At 37.5% G+C, this 16,402-nt stretch overlaps 1 protein-coding gene across 1 annotated transcript in view; it reads left to right on the top strand.

Annotated features, from left to right (window-relative positions):
* The window catches only part of CCDC171 (coiled-coil domain containing 171), a 153,178-nt gene that overhangs the window by 113,152 nt on the left and 23,624 nt on the right, over nt 1-16,402 (top strand). The gene's annotated exons all lie outside the window — the stretch shown is intronic.

Below are 16,402 nucleotides of genomic sequence, written 5' to 3'. Positions count from 1 at the left end.
GTCAAAGTGCAAGGATGTTAGGAAATGCAAATATTGCACAATATATATACTTTTCTGTAGTAACCTTTTTTCATTTATTGTAGATTTTCAGTTCTAGACACAGGATATAATTGCAGGAACAGCGTCACAAAACCAAACATTCAAGAAAGGCAGATTCTAAACTGGAAATTTCTCACTGTTGCCCTTTTGCATGCATGGCTTTCAATATGAAAAATATTAAAATTATATGTGTATTATCATATTTCCATAATAAAGTAGTAATATGTAACACCGTGAGATTCCCATGCACCATAGTAAGCACAGCTGTATCTCTGGAAGAGAGTAGGTTGCAAATGCTTCCCCATACAGTGATGATCACTTTTAAAGCTGAACAAAAAGTGCCACAGGTGCATTTTTTTTCTAAGAATCTGTCATAGAAATCACCAGCTTTTAAATACTACTCTTCTAATTTGGGAGTCTATTTGGTGATATGTGCTTCTGGTTTTTTGTCTTATTCCAACTTTCATTCTTTTTTGACCTTCCAGTGATTGCAGAAGCGCTTCCAAGACAGCCTATTCTGTCATTATTTCTAAGAACAGAAACAGCAGTATAAAAAGTTGCATTTCAAATTTCCACCGACTACTTACTTGTGCTATAGCTAACCCATAGTAATGTATGTGCTGCACTGGTAGTGCAGTGATGTAAACCTACTTTTTGTTTAGCTTCAGTTACACTTGGTTACTGCGTGCATACACAAACAGCTCCAATGGTTCAGTTTGTATCTCTGTGAAGTTCCTTTCTTCCTTCCCTTTCTCCTTTTCTCTTTTCCGTCTCTTCCTTCCCCTTCTCTCCCTCTTCCTCTCCCTACCTCTATTTACCATAGTGGTTTTTTGATAAGTTTCTAAGCACATTGTAGAGATTTTTCTTATGACATTTTCCTTTTTATAGCTGCGAGTCAACTAATTGATTTAAATTTCATGCAAAACTACATTAAGAGCAATCCTGTAATCTTGAATGAGGTAAACTGTGAGTAATCACTTTATGGATGCTTCTCTTTAAAACCAGTGGAATTGTTTGCCTGCATGTTCTCTAGAACTGCTGTAGTTAGTCTATGATAAGTATGACTCATTTAAAGGCCTTATCTGCAAGTGTTAGACATCAGGAGTTTTTTTCCCAAGTCTAAATTTATTGGTATTTGATTGTATATTGTTAAAAATTGCATGAAAAATTAAGATCTTAAATTAGACAGTGTGATATGGATGAAGCACTGGCTATCAGAACACTTGAATACTGAGAGAAGATGACATTGTTCTATTTTTATTATTCATGCATCTAGTTTGTAGTAGGTGGCTGACATCAGTAATTAATTATATATCCACTGGTCTGAGCATGTCATTTCTTCATTATATGGAAGTGGTGTGTTTCTTTCAAAGAATTGTACATAGTTTTGACCTTTAGGTAATGAAATGAAATATCTGGACACACCATTCTGTGTATCTCCTCCAAAGCCTACGTTTTATGAAATAGCTCGTAAATTGCAAAGTTATGTAGTAGGTTGAAATGTTAAGTTATTCAACAAGCATATCCTTGCACTAAGCATCTTCTAAAGCCCCATGCAAGTAGTGAAAGTGTGACTTAATTTGTAGGTATTTGTTAAAGTCTTGAGGACTGCAGCAGAAGTAGTTTGAAAATGTCACTTCAGTTGGATAAATAATGAAAAAGGTGTAATATATCTAAGATTAAAATATGATTGCTGTACCTTTGAAAAAGTCTCACTTTGCATTTAATTGCTGTGAAGAATGTTATGTCACAAAATTGTGCTATTTGTTACTTAAGTTTGAAAGTGGAAAATTATAGTATTGTTTTCAAGCACCTGGAACGCAATGAACACAGCATTTAAGGTGTGCTGTTCTGGCCATGCCCTCATGTTCCTACTGGAGACAAAAAGTGGAACCATATGTGAAGCCTCCTATGAATATAGGATATAGGGTTCAAAAGGGAACTAAAATGACATGGTATTGCCAATTCTAATTGTCTTGCTTGGCAGATGACTATTTAAATTAGCCAGTAAAGGTTATCAGCTCGTTATGAAATACAAAGTTCAATTGTGTTATATGTTTAGAATGAGGATAAGGTTACTTAATAATCTTAACACTCTCTTCTGAAATAGTTTTTTGGCTCACAGAAAGTGGGCATTCAGAAAACTAATTCTGAATTGTCTTGAGTACTTTTACGTCAAATATGTAATTGATACTAATGCCAAGCATTTTTACTAAAGACAACTCATAAAGCCCCAAATAAATCTGATGAGATTTAAATGCTTCTATAGAAGTTATTAAGCATTGGTATATTATCATTTTAGGTTTCTTTTGTTTTGAGAAGTAGACACAGAAAGGAAGGAAACTTCTTGAAGCAAATTTAGGTAACTCAGACACATGTGTTACTGTTATGTTTTAAAGGAATTATAGTTGATTTATGCTAAAATGATTTCTGAGTATTTATTTGCGTGATCCAACTTATCTGAAGACATTACTCCAGATACTAGTTGAGCATAGAAAAGGAAGCTGAAAAGTATCCGGGGGTGCTGGTTGACAGTGAGTTCACATGAGCCCTCTGTGCCCAGCTGGCCAAGAAGGCCACTGGCATCCTGGCCTGAATCAGCAATAGTGTGGCCAGCAGGACCAGGGCAGGGATTGTCCCCCTCTATTCAGCACTGGTGGAAGCCACACTTCAAATGCTGTGTCCAGTTCTGGGCCCTTCCTTCACCCATTATAGGGCAGACATTGAGGGGCTGGATTATGTCCAGAGAAGGGCAACAGAACCAGGGAAGGATCTGGACCATAACTCCTGTGATGAGTGGCTGAAGGAGCCGGTGTTGTTTAGCTTGAGGAAAAGGAGGCTTGGGGGACACCTGTCCAGGTTTAAAGGACAGGTGACAGCCAAGGAAGGCAGGGACCTCCCTTGGAATGGAAAATGTAATCCCCTTCCCTCCAAATTATTACAACTTTGAAATTACAGGGCTTTCAGGCAAAGATATGGGAAAAGGAATAACAGTTCTTTATTATTATATATGTATATGTTTAACAAGGCATGGAACCAACACCAGCTCTGGCATTAACGGCAAACAGGACCACAAACCCAGTTACCCCTTCTCGGCCGCAGACACTTTCCCTATCGGTGCAGTTCCGGTCACAGCCAGCTGTGGCGCTGGCGGCTCCTGACGGGCGAGGCGGGTGCGATGATTGCCCGCGGCGGCAGGGGGCGCTGTGGGGCGAGTCCTGCCACCGCCTTCCTGTGGGAAATGGCGGAAGGGCCGGCAGACGGGATGGGAAAGGGGCTTCCTTTACAAACCCCCAGTGGCAGCCGAGCACAGTGCCCTCTGGATACCAAAATGGACTGCAGTAGGAACCTTGGAGCAGCCGGCTGGAACAGCAGAGGCGGGCACACCCCGGGTGGCCAACAAACTCCAGAGCCCTGCCAGGACCCGCAGGAGTCCAGGTGGGCACGGGGTGTCAGGTTAAAGTGTAGCAAAAACCCCAAGCAGCGGCAGAAAACTGCGGGGCTGTGCAGCTGCAGGTGGGTTGCTGCAGGCGGCTGCAACAACAGCCAGGAGAATCTCCCTCCAGGAAAGGATCAGGGGTCGGAGTCCCCTTCCCAGTGAGGCTGGGTGTTGGAAAGGCCCAGTTCAACGCTGCTGTTGCAAGCGGATGCTCACCCTTGATAAGGAAATGGAGTTGAAGGACGAAAGCTCTGCAGTGGCAGCAAATCCTCTGGCCTCAGCAGTCTGGCACCAAAACCACACCTGTTCACTCAGATCCTGGGGGGGAGAGAGCAAGGGCGAGGCACAGGCCCAGCCCCTCACCCCCAGCCAAAATTTCGTGGCATCTCTGCATTTCCAAAGAGAAGGCCCCTCAGCCAAGAGATAGCAGCGAACTGCACCCTTCCCCCTTCTCCTCCTCCCAGCCACATCCTTTAGCTCTTAAGTATTGCCATTGCCATCTCTTAGGCAACAAATGGGAGAAAATCTCCTGAGAGAAAGAAAAAAACCCGGAAAATCCTAATCTCCAACAACACCTTATTCCTCTCTAGCAGCTACCTGAAAGGAGGTTGTAGTCAGGTTGTACTCAGTCTCTTCTCCCAAGCAATTAGCAACAGGTCAAGAGGACATAGGCTCAAACTGTGCCTGGGGAGTTTCATGTTGAACATCCAAAAGGTGGTAAGGCATTGGAATGGACTTAACAGGAATATGGTGGAGTCACCATCCTTGGAAGTGTTCAAGGAACAACTGGATGTGGCACTTAGTGGTATGGTTTGTTTGTGTGGTGGTGTTCAGTCAAGGGTTGATGATCTTGGAGGTCTTTTCCAACAATAATGATTTTGTGATTCTCTCCTCCATGTGGGTTTGAGATGGTTAACTTTTCAGTTTGTCTTGCCTGTCTCTGCCTCCCTCTGTTTTTGTCTCTCTCTGCCACATGCTGTCATGCTCTGCTGCCTGTCTGTGTGTCCTCCTGGCTGTGCACTTGCTGCCATGTGCACACTGACCACATGCACCCTGCTCTCTGGTTCTCTTTCTTTCCCACTCCCTGTGTGCCTGCTCTCTCTGCCCTACATACTCTTGAGCTTTCCTTCAGTCAGTCTCTGCCTGCTACTCTGCCTGGGTCTCGCTCTCTTCTGCTTCCTGTGTCTCTATCCCACTCTATCATGCTTGATCTGAATCAGTCTTTCTGTCCCTGCTATCCCTCTGCCTCTCCCTTCCACCTGCCCCATCTTGCTCCCTCTATCTTCAGCATGTATCCATCTGTTCATGCAGGTTTAGGAAGTCCACACAGGATTTATATGTACTTCCTTGCTGTTCTTAGGTGTTCTGAGGTAATTTAAAATGAAAAGTGGAGTAATAAAATGAAGACTTATAGTTGTCTTATAGTAATATAGTCAAGTACTGATGTAACTTCAGTGTTAGCATATCGTCATTATAAATTTATGACGAAGTAGGTTCTTACCATTTATGCATTCATGCATGATTTAGTCATGCATTATCTAATTGTGCTGTAGGTCCACTTTTTCTAATTAATTGGACAAACATAAATGTAGTTTTAGGAGCTTCCTAATTTGTATTTATTTTCACTTGTTTATTAATTTTAGATTTATGCTTGATAGATTAGATGGTGAAAGATACACATAATTCTACTGATAATTTTCCTCAAAATAATAAAGACTTTCTCATTTCTGTGTTCACTTGTCAATAAAAAAGTTCTTACCAAATTGAGGAAGCAAGTGATTTCAAAGGTAACATTATAATTCTGTCATCAGATCTTCTGCATAGGGCTTGTCTTTCAAACGTAAATCAGTTCTGGTAAGAGGACTCAATGACAAGAATTAATCATGGAGCAGCTGCTTTAAAACTGTATTACTAGAATTTTAAATCTTATACTTCTGTTTTAAAGCTGTTTTTCTTTTATCAACATGGCTATTAAAAGAAAAAAATATTTTTTTTTCTCTTAACACTTCAGAAAAAATAAATGCTTTTTAGAGGGTCTTAAAGATGCATGATGCATATTCTTGTAGTGTTTTATTTTTACTTACACTGTTTCAGAGAAGGAACTATCAATTGTACTATAGGGGCCAGAATGCTGCCTCCTCTGGAATCAGATTGCTGTTTCTTGTCAGGTCAAACTGGGTCTTCATTGTCCGGGAGTTCAGCAGCAGAGTTCAGCAGCTGCTATCAATAGTGGCTGGACTGCCCTCCCACCTCCAAAAGGGTTAATTTCTTCTGCTCTCCAAAAGGACTAATTTCTTACCTAGTGTCAAAATGTGGTACTTCTGGACTGACCACAAGCCTGTCTAAAATACACTGTTTAAAGAGAGAAGTGATTCTTTATTACTCTGCTGCCAGTTTACACTAGCATTTTGAGTTGAAATACTCATAAATAAGTTAATGTTTCAAAAGCATTAGAGTGGGGCAACACCTCTTGCAAACCTGACCTTTTGCAGACTTCAATATATCAAATATAAATTTGGTGTAGGACTTTAGCAATAATTGACAACTAAGTAAAGTCTGAAGAACCAGATTGAAGAGATGTAAAGTGGAGAACTCTAATTTAACTGTCTAGAAAGTGTTCAACTGGTATCTGGAGTCATGTCTCCAGATATGTTGTGTCATGCTGCTAAATATTTAGAAGCAATTTCAGCTTAATTCAACATAATTACCATAAAACATAAGATTAATGGATATTGGAAAAATATTGTTTAAAACTTTAAAAAACGAGACATCTAAATGCCAGTGATGTCGTAAATTTGCCTTCTATAATTCAGATTTCACACTGCTTCTCATTTCCGCCACTTAATTGCTCAGCTTTTTTCCTCTTCACAGCATTTCTGTTAGCTCTCTTTTCCTCCCTTTCTCGTACAGGCCCTCTCTCCTTTCCTGATTTCTCTACTCCTTATCATTACCCTTTTTCCCTCACTTTTTCAGCCACCCTTGCAGTTCTTTATTTCTTCACTCACCTGTCTTCATCCTACTAAATTAGGACAGATTATATGAAGAACCTTCTCAGAGGACGTTGTAGTTAACTGGGCACTCTTGCAGTCCAGTCATGCAAAGTCTTGGCCTTATGGACCATAAATATCAAAATCAGTGTCTGTAATCACCAACTAATAAATTACTGAAAGCTCTCTTTGTGCCTGTGACACTACTAACACTTGTCCAGCTCGTTTTGTAAACGCTGTCAGTTTTGTAAAACTTTTCAGCTAAGATGATTATTATCTTGATTATCTTGAATGCCAAAGTTAGTATATAATCATTTAACCTTTCAATAACCTTTTTCAATGGGAAGTTGGGTTTTTTTTGGCCCTATCAAGCAATCATGTAGTTATCTGTCCACTTAGACTTTTTCATATATTTGTATCTGTTGCTTGTCGGTGATGTCTTAGGAATTATCTGTGCTAACATGCAAGAAATTCACTAAGTTTATTTATTTAGTTTTGCTTCTGTTTGTAATCCTGGGATTTTTTTTCACCTGGTTACTAGGTGCATTTTATAGCAGGAAGCATCTTTCCTGTTTGCTACTCACTATCCTTTCATGAGAAAATTTACTCTAGAGTCTTGGTGAACTCAATATGTATCCAAAGCTGCCTCAGTCAATAAGAGCAGACTCCTAATACCTGTATTTGAAAAATAAAGCATTATGTAATCACAGAAGATATCAAATATAGTTCTCACAGCACCTTTTTAGGCAGATATTTTTACTTCAGAAATCCCATCTTTCAGAACTGCTTGGCTTTGTCTTTGCACAACATCTTCAGAAAAAGAGTAGTTTTTAAATATAGCAACTGTAAATTTGTGACTATATTTTAGAGCATGTGCAGTGTGTACCATTGTAACACAGACAAATCCATTAAGAAGCATACATGTTTAATTGTTGGCAATCATGTGGCTTACAATTTAAATTCATGAAGTGAAAACCATGAAAGATTGGAATTGTCTGGAGTCTTACATTTTTTGTACCGGTTCTTTTAATTTCAAAAACTAAAAAAAAAAAAATGCTGAGCAAGTGAGCCTAAGCAATAGAAGTTAATAAGGCAGTAGACTTTATTACACAAATGTTTAAGTAGCAGAAACAGAATCAGACTATTGTCTATCCTTATATTTAGAAAAAAAACCCAACTTCTTCCAATTCTGAAACTTCTGTTTAGTCTTTCTTTTGCTTAACTGCTTAGTAATCCATTATTATAAAACAGATCTCCTTGTTATTCCTATCAATCGCTTACAGAGTAAGAAAAAACTATTAAATATTACACTATGTAAGTAGAAGAATTTTGTAATGGAATGATGGGAGACATTTCTGCCGAGATACTGCATTTTGGTGGGCCTTGTAGTTAAAGACCTGGAAGAGGAAGGGTTATCTACAATTTGAGTGAGTTTATTATGGCTTTGTGATTTGCTGATTGATTTAATTTGCTGTCAGTTAAGGCTCTCTTAATGTCAAGCTTTCTTTGCATAATGCCTTGAAATAAAGACTGATGAAGATTTTTCAGATTGATGCTGTTTATATAAACTGACCCTGATTTGCCCTTCTGCTTGACAATGTAAGTGACAACAGCTAGACAAAAATACAGCAATGAATATGCAACTTACGGATTAAGAAAAATACAGTAAACCTTTCAGAATATAAAACTAGGCATAAAAAACAGGTTGTTCTCTTATTTCCACATTTACCATGTATTGAAGAAGTAGACTGGGATGGCATCTCAAATGCTATACTGCTGAGGTGAATTTCAAAGAGGATAAGTTTTGAAGGGATTAAAAGTTAAACTGTTTTGGTTTACCAGATTCTAACAATTGGTCATTTATTGATTTTGGTGGGCAGTTTTGTTGGGTTTTTTTGGTGGTGTTTTGTTGTTAGTGGGTTTTTTGATTTTTCTTTTTGGTGGAAAGGATTGTATAAATTTTGGCTTATAAATCCACATATGTTATTACCTGCAAATATTATTTTTTTACATTGGTATTTTGCAGGAATCATAGCAAGTTATTTTGAAGCTGTTGTCTTGATTTTTCATTTACTGTATTGATTGCTTGTCTAGTGACGTGTTGCTAGCATCCTAGGATCAAAAATTCCAACATTATTTTAGACTGTGAAAAGCACAAATTCTTGGGATTCATAAAATCTTTGCAATAGGTGTCCCAGGACTAATATGCTTTTAGTAGGGCACTTGTCCACTACAGTACTCAATTTCATTATACTATTTTAGAACTCTCCATTCATTATGGTCTCCTCTCATTTTTGATCTCTCCCTATTAGATGCAAAAAGGTGATAAGAAATTAGGGGGTGAGGAGAGAATGGAGACAGCTGGATGGTCCTCAAATTAATGGAAATAGGATGAATGTGGAACTGTTGTGTAAACCTGATTAATAAGGATACACAGCCTGCATGGTGGCAAGTTTATATGCAAAGGATTGAATCTTCTGTGGCTTTTAAGAAGATAATATCCATGGATTGACAAAAATTTATTTATCCTTGTGGAACTTTGATAGAACTGGAGATTCCTCTGGAATGCTTCAACATCAGGATCTTGTTTTGAAAAAAGGGTAGTTCTAAACTAAAGATCAAGTGGATCCCTTCCGCCTGCGTGGGCAAAATTATCATGTACATTTAATGCCTGAAGACTGTATTTTAATTCTCATTTCTCTCTGGTAAGGGGCAGATTGTTTATTCTTTTCCAATATCAGCACCCGTTGATGGATTCCTCCTCTTTCTGCTCCATCTTAATTGACGAATACTAAAGGGACAGATCAGAGAACAAAGCCTCTTGCCATTGCCATAGTGTATAATGCCAAACTTCCCCTCCATACAGTTTTCCAATCTCAAATATTTTTGTTTTTTGGTTAATATTGTGCAAGCGAAAAATTACAAGTTGAAGTTTAAATTCTCAAATTTTTACACATGCTTGCAAAGACCACAGGGCCGGGTTTTGAGCAGATTCCTCTATATGTCAAAATGCGATGTTTGCCTGTACCTTGGCAAAGGTCACTGTCCTAGATGCTTGATTTTTTTCTGCCTTATTCCAAGTGAGACTTGCTGCAAATTTTACTCCTTTGGGAAATAGACTGTGGGACTAAAACATTTAATGCCTAGAGGGCACATAGAATAGCAGTAAACTGGTTGTCCCTGCTTAAAAACAGATTGGGGAGGGAAAAGGACAAAAAAAAAAAAGCAAAAGAAACAGTGCTAAAATGTCTCCAGAATTTTCCCCAGCCTTCACCATTTTAATTGACAAGTCTTCTGAAAAAAAATAATATTTTTGAGTTCAGCACCTATTTATTGTCCCATTCCTCTTTGAACCCATGTAAAGGTAAGCATTTTCACATGACTTGTGTAAAAGACTTCTGCAGCCTAACTACACTTCGGAAAAACTGGTTTTTAGGTTTGTTTTGAAAATGGATTCTATTTCACTTAATGTTAATATGTTAATATTAATAAATATTCCCAGTTTACCTTCTTTGTAGTAGTCATGTTTTGGCATTGACTGGCCTAGTCACCTTTCATTCTTGGACACTCCATCAGAAGTTTCTTTTCAGGTTGCTTTCATCATTTCTGAACTACAAGATGAAAACAGTAGAAATCATCTGTAATTTCTAGTGTTTGTAAGCTATGGAAGTGATTTTTCTGTTACCAACATTCATAGGCACAATTACTCATAAATTACCTAACTGCAAGTAGTGGTCCAACCCTGAAAATTGGATAAAGGAAATAGTAATGAATTTACATCAGAGGTAGATTGAAGAATGCTACTCTCTTGAGTCTTTTTAAGTTAGGATGGCCTAAATTAATTTAGGCCTTTCAGTTAGGATTCAAAAGGTAGGCAATTCCCAGCTCCTGATGTGTCTGTCAGTGTCCATTCACCTGGCTGCTGTCACCCATATTCATGCCCCTTGTTATCTTAAAGTTTGGAAGTTCACAGCCTCCTGTCTCAGGCTCCCACCCAGAGCTCGGATTACATCTCAATCTGTGGCTTGCCTATCCAGCTGCCTGGACCAGATGCATTACTCAACTCTTTCAACCTATTGTTCCAAGTGAACAGGATTCTCACTTAGCTTCTTGACTTCTTGCACAGAAGAGGCCATACTTCAGTATAGTGGACTCTCACTCATCCACCAGTTTTTATCTTGTGTTGGTTGGGATTTATGCCTTTCTGAGCTGAGATAATCTCTCATATGACAAATGCCAAAAAGTCAGACCAACACAATCACGTTTTCCCAACAAGAGTTTTCTTCAGCTCTAAATCCATTTTTGTAGAACTAAATATTCAGAGATAATAGGGATCATTTTATTTGATCTTCCTCATATTATGGTGGTTAAAAGCAAACTTTGTGAAAAAATATTTTATTTATATAATACTAACCTTTAAGGATAGCAAATTGTCAAGCTCAGTGATGATGCCTCTTCTGTCAGACATTTGCTTTAGAGAGACGGATGCTAATTTATGTGCTCATTGTGAGACTTGGTATTAGGTGCACTTTGTTCTTTAAATTTCCTCCTCATATTTTGGAACAAAAGCTGTTGTCACTGAAAGTTCTAATGAAACACTTTCATAGCATAAATTAAGTCTTGAAAGCAAGTCTGATTGAAAATCTAGCCATTTGCATGTTGTTGGGGTTTTTTAAAATATTGTTTAAGAATGCATGAAGCGAATTAGATATTTTATTAACATCTGAGTTTAGGCAGAATGAAGGGAGGACACCTGTCCATCCTATATTTGGCGGTTAACGTTAGACACATAAAGATTCAGACAACTTGTACTTCACTTAACATTTCACCTGAATTTTGATAAGGAGTTTTACTGTCTTCTTTGTCCCCAAGACTGAACGTGTGGTGGGATACTATCAGGTTTTGTAGTAAGACTGTATCATGACTTTTCTGTAGTGACTGCTGCTGTTGCATTCTTCTCATCAGTGAGCATTGTGCTTGCATCAGGTAGATTTTCACTCTCACTTAAATGTAGGCTTTGTAGTAGTGTCAGTGTCTACCCTTCTCTCTCTCTTTCATCCCTGTCTGGAATATACACTGCAAAAGAAGCTGATATACACTGAAGACAGGATACCAGCCTGAAACTTCTTTCAGTTTCCCTTTCTTTCTCACTAAAACCACTTACCTGAAAAATTCTAACCCTTCCTCACAAACTTAAATATTCATTTTCAGTAAAGATTGTGTAAGAGGATGGGAAGAGTACAGTGGGTAACATTTTCCCCATTTGTAGCTTAAACTACGAACTGTTTGGGGCAGGAATTGTTTCTTCTTTACATTTTGCAGCTATGCTTGACTTTGTGCAATAGACAGTGAGAATGGGCTTTGCATATAAATATTATTGGCCTATAAAAAACTCTATTTCCTTAATTTTGTTAAGTGACAATTTTCTTGCATAGTCCAGAGCTATTCCTGAATAGTCAAGGTTGCAGGTAGCTAGCTCCTTTGCTATAACATCCTCAGGATGCTTTCTGCCTGGTCATACCAATTAAACACATTTGTCCTAATTTATCAGTTTCTAAAATATTGAGGTAATTTCTGAAAGCCTTACACTTCATAATAATTTTCATGGCAATTGTTGTTATGCCCATCCACTGTGGTTTCCAGTAGAAGCACTTTCTCTTCCGTCGCTGTCAATTTCAATGCTCCCTTTTCTATTTTCTTGTAGGAAGTCATGTCATTACCTCTTGCAGAGAATCTAGCCTTTTATTTAGAGCTTCATTCCCTTGGGCTATCTGCTGAGACCTACAGGGTAAAGCAATTGTTATTGAAGCGGAGGGGATAGAGTTGGGCCCGGTGTGTGGCACTGAGTCAGCTTTCGTTGGAGAAAAAAAAAGGTTGTAACAAAACTGACCTGCTTTTTGGTACATTTAAATTCTGCATGCCATGCTTGAATGGAACTGAACAAAAAGTTTAGTGTTGCAATGAGATACAAGGAGAATAGATCATTAAAGAAGTGCCAAACAGCTGCAAAAGCGCAATTTTGCTGAATACGGTTTCCCTTGGGTTTTTTCCCCTATGCCAGAGAAGCTGCTGTATTTATATCCTTCACTGATGCCACTAGACATTTTGGACTATGGGTCAAGGCAGCCAGGATGGGTTTTCAAATGCTCAAATGTATGGGGGAAATTAATTGTAATAATTTCTTCTCCAAATGCAGCTCTTTTGACAATATAATGATTATCCTGCAATCTTGTTTCTGAAAGCAAAATGTAATTGATATATGTTTTGTTTTCTGGACTCATTTTAATGAATCTTATTTATGCCAGTTCAAAGCAAGGCAGCAATGACAGGCATACAGAACTCCACTCCATAGACTTTGCTTTCATACCCTTAGTTTTTGCCTGAATTCCACTTCAGCCAAACTCTGTACCATAAATGAAATTCTCAGTCTTTTCAGATTCTAATGTAAGCAGTTTGTTAATTTAGTTAACCAGTGTTTATCTTTCATTCTTCTGAAGTTCATTCATTATTCCTTCTCTTATTCTTTTTTTATCTTTTTTGTATATGTAGTCCTGGGGTAATTTGCTACGTGCTAGCACTGTGTTTAGTTGAAGGATTCCTGAAGGAAGAACCAAGCAGTCAAATATGAATTTCAACTTTTCTGTACATCTTTGGTTTTTAAAGTATGTTGTGTAAAGTAGATGGTCTTGTTACTCTGACTGCTCCATCTGATGTTACAAAGTCAATACATATATTGTCAGGCTGTTAGTTTTTTTGACACCTTTTAATAAGCATCATTTCAGCATAAGTCTCCTTCCTTTAGATTTATTCCTTCCAAACATGAGATGCAGTTCTATGATAACAGCAGACCAAAAAAGTCCTGAGATAACGTAATAGCATTGATATAAAAATAAGCTGATTTTTAGTAATTTGGTATCTTATTTGTAACTTTGGAATAGCGTAAAACTTTAGATGGAAATTTTCATTCATTACAATTTGTAACTCTAATCCAAATAATTTTTTAAACTGTTCTCAATGGCCAAGCACTAAGGACAAGGGAGACAGCATGTATAGTGTTTTAAGCAGGAATTTAAAAGGACTTTTTTATAATGTGTGATAAATAAACACTTTGATGAGAGATCTGCTGCTAATTTACATATGCTGATCTGTGTATTTCTTGTTGTATGCTTCTACTGTAACGTCAATGAGAACAGCTGAAGTTTGAATAACATTTGGATTTCATAAACTAATTTTTAAAAAATATTGGTTTTCTTCTTTTTCAAATTTTTTGAAGATTGTTATTTGTCAGTATTAGCCATTTTTCACTCTAAATAAAGTACTCCTGCCGATTGAAGTCTTTCAGTCTTGTAGATTTACAGGCAGTAAATGTAGTTTTACCTCATCTATAGCACTATCCACCTGAAATTACAGATTATAAAAATGGTGTACAGAACTAGACAATGACTGGTCATTCAAAAGTGCAGGGGATGTTTTAAAAAAATGGGTTTACATGTTCCCTGTAGAGCTGTCCTAAGCTTAAGTGTTCTCAGTCCTTTTAAAGATTAATATGGGGAAAGAAAGTGTGGCTTAAATGTTGCTCTTTTGCTCTGATGTTCACTGGTTTGTGGTTTATAAACAGCATCAACTTAGTTCAATTTATTTCTACTCTCAACTTTGGTTTCTCATTTTCACCAACCTGTAGCCAAAGCCAAAACTTTTTATGCATACCCTCATATTACAGATGAGACATTTCTGAACAGGCCATAAAGACCTTCTTTCACTCCCACTCAAAATCTTCAGAGGCCATTTTTCTAATTGAATAAAAATCTAAAGTTTAAAATACCTAGTTCCCTTATGATATGAGTAACACCTGATTTTTAAAAAAAAATTCTGATTTTGCACTCAAAGACTGCTAAAGTGCTCTTAAAGTGCTCTGGGATTTTCTAGATAGGGATACTGTTTTAAATGTTCAATAGCTGTAAAAAAGAGATTGTTAGAAGTATTTAGGCTTATAATAATCTGTACATTGAAGGATAAATTTCAAAATAGAATTCGGGCACTCTTGCACATTTTCTTCCTAGTTCAACTTCAGCCTAAAAGCATCCTTTTTCCATGCCAATTGTAGGAATATATTTTTATCTGGTGAGTTGTAGCCAGTTATTTGGAATTCTTGCATCTGAAGTTTTCATGAAGCTGCCTGTGTCTTGTCTTAGTGGTGGAGCAGGGTTTCATCTCACAGACACTTTTGGATTAAAAGAACTCCTACCATTTGCTTCTGCCCTATCAGTAGTATATTCTGTAAAATGTTGATGTCATAAATAATAGTGACATCCTCTATACGTTAAAGTATTGTGTAGAGTGAATAGAAAGAGGTCACTGTAAGAAAAAGCAGCACCTCATTATTCTTTTTGTTTTTGATTATTGTGGACCAATTTGTGCTCTTAAAATTGTCAATTCTAGGTAAATTTCAACCACTGGATTTGTGTTACATCCCTAGGATGACTTTGTAATCACTGAATTAGATTGAGGTTGGAGGGGACCTCTGATGGTCCTTTGGTCCAAGCCCCTTGCTCAAGCAGGGAGGAACACCTAGAGCTCCAGTATACATGCAGTATTCTTCAGCTCCAACATTTTGTGGCCTCCTTGATAAGTCTTCTCCCCACTAACCTTCCTACAATACTCATATGTCTAAAAATGTTTTAGATTTTTGAAATTAGTTAAAATAATACTGAGTCCTATAAGGTTTGGGGATCGTGCTTTTCTGAACAGAAGTAATTTTCTGGTGTGTATTCTTGAAACATTTTTTGTGTAACTGAAGACAAACTTTTATTGTTTTATGGTCTGTTCCAATTTTAATGTCACACTATTACCAGCACATTCAAAATGAGAAGTGCTTGCTTAAATGCAGACCATGTGGATGTGTATAAATGCCACCCAAATTTTATGTTATAAAAAATAATCATGAGTTTCGCTGAAACATCTTATTGTTGTGTATATAACAATAATAGATAATATATAACAACCATATATAATATATATTGTTAAAAACTATATATCCATCTTGCTTCTGTGTGTATTTTAAAACAAAAGAAAGCACTCATTAAGAAGAAGTGGAAAAAATTTCTGCAGAGCTAGATTTGCATTCTGGGAAATTCTGTCAGCTGACTTGCTTGATCACAGAACAGTTTCCAGAGCTGCAGATGAAGTTCTGAACTCCTTTTCAGAAGCATTTAATAATTAGATGACAGAAATGATAACTTGCAAGTGGCCGGGTTCGATGCCCATTCCTTGTGTATCAGGCTTTCTAGTAAGTGGAACTTTTGTGTTGTTGACGACAGATCCATCATCCAATCTGTGACTGACATAAGTTTCTTAAAATCATTTGTGCCTTCCAGTGGCACATCTAAGAACCGAATATATTTGCCCTTCCCCAGATGTCATTTAGAATAAGTATTCATGCTCTTGCCACTCCCTGGAAGATCCAAAACTAATGTTTGTCCCAACCTGCTCCTGAGCAAGAGAGACCTAAACTAACTCTGACTCTTTGCTAAGGAGTTGGGATTTACTGAAAGGAATGTGTACGTATGGATGCATAAATGCAACCTTCCACATTTGTAAGAAAACATTAGTAACTGCAAAACTACTTTCTTCTGGACTAAAGAGAAATCTAAATTAGTCAAGAAAACAGTTGTGATGTGTGAAAATAAAGGTTTGTGAATACATTTTTCCTAGATTTAAAATTTTCAAATTCATTAAAATGAGAGAATAAATTAAATATCTGAGTAGGTCAGGAAGGAATTAGAAAATGCTGTTTCAGATAACTGCGTGGATGTAGAATGCCTGTGGAGATGTAGGATGAAGCTGTATAGTTAGTGGCTTCACTAGATTTGTAGTAGCAGAGGTAAAAGGAAGAAGTTAAAGAAATGTCTACATTCTAGTTTGGTGAAACCTTTAAATA

The sequence above is a fragment of the Chamaea fasciata genome, unplaced genomic scaffold (genome assembly GCF_029207755.1).
Source record: "Chamaea fasciata isolate MVZ Bird 193981 ecotype frontalis unplaced genomic scaffold, bChaFas1.0.hap1 SCAF_4, whole genome shotgun sequence".
In the NCBI taxonomy this organism is placed as follows: Eukaryota; Metazoa; Chordata; class Aves; order Passeriformes; family Sylviidae; genus Chamaea; species Chamaea fasciata.
Note: the sequence above shows the minus strand (reverse complement) of the source record. Positions and strands in the feature narration are given on the sequence as shown.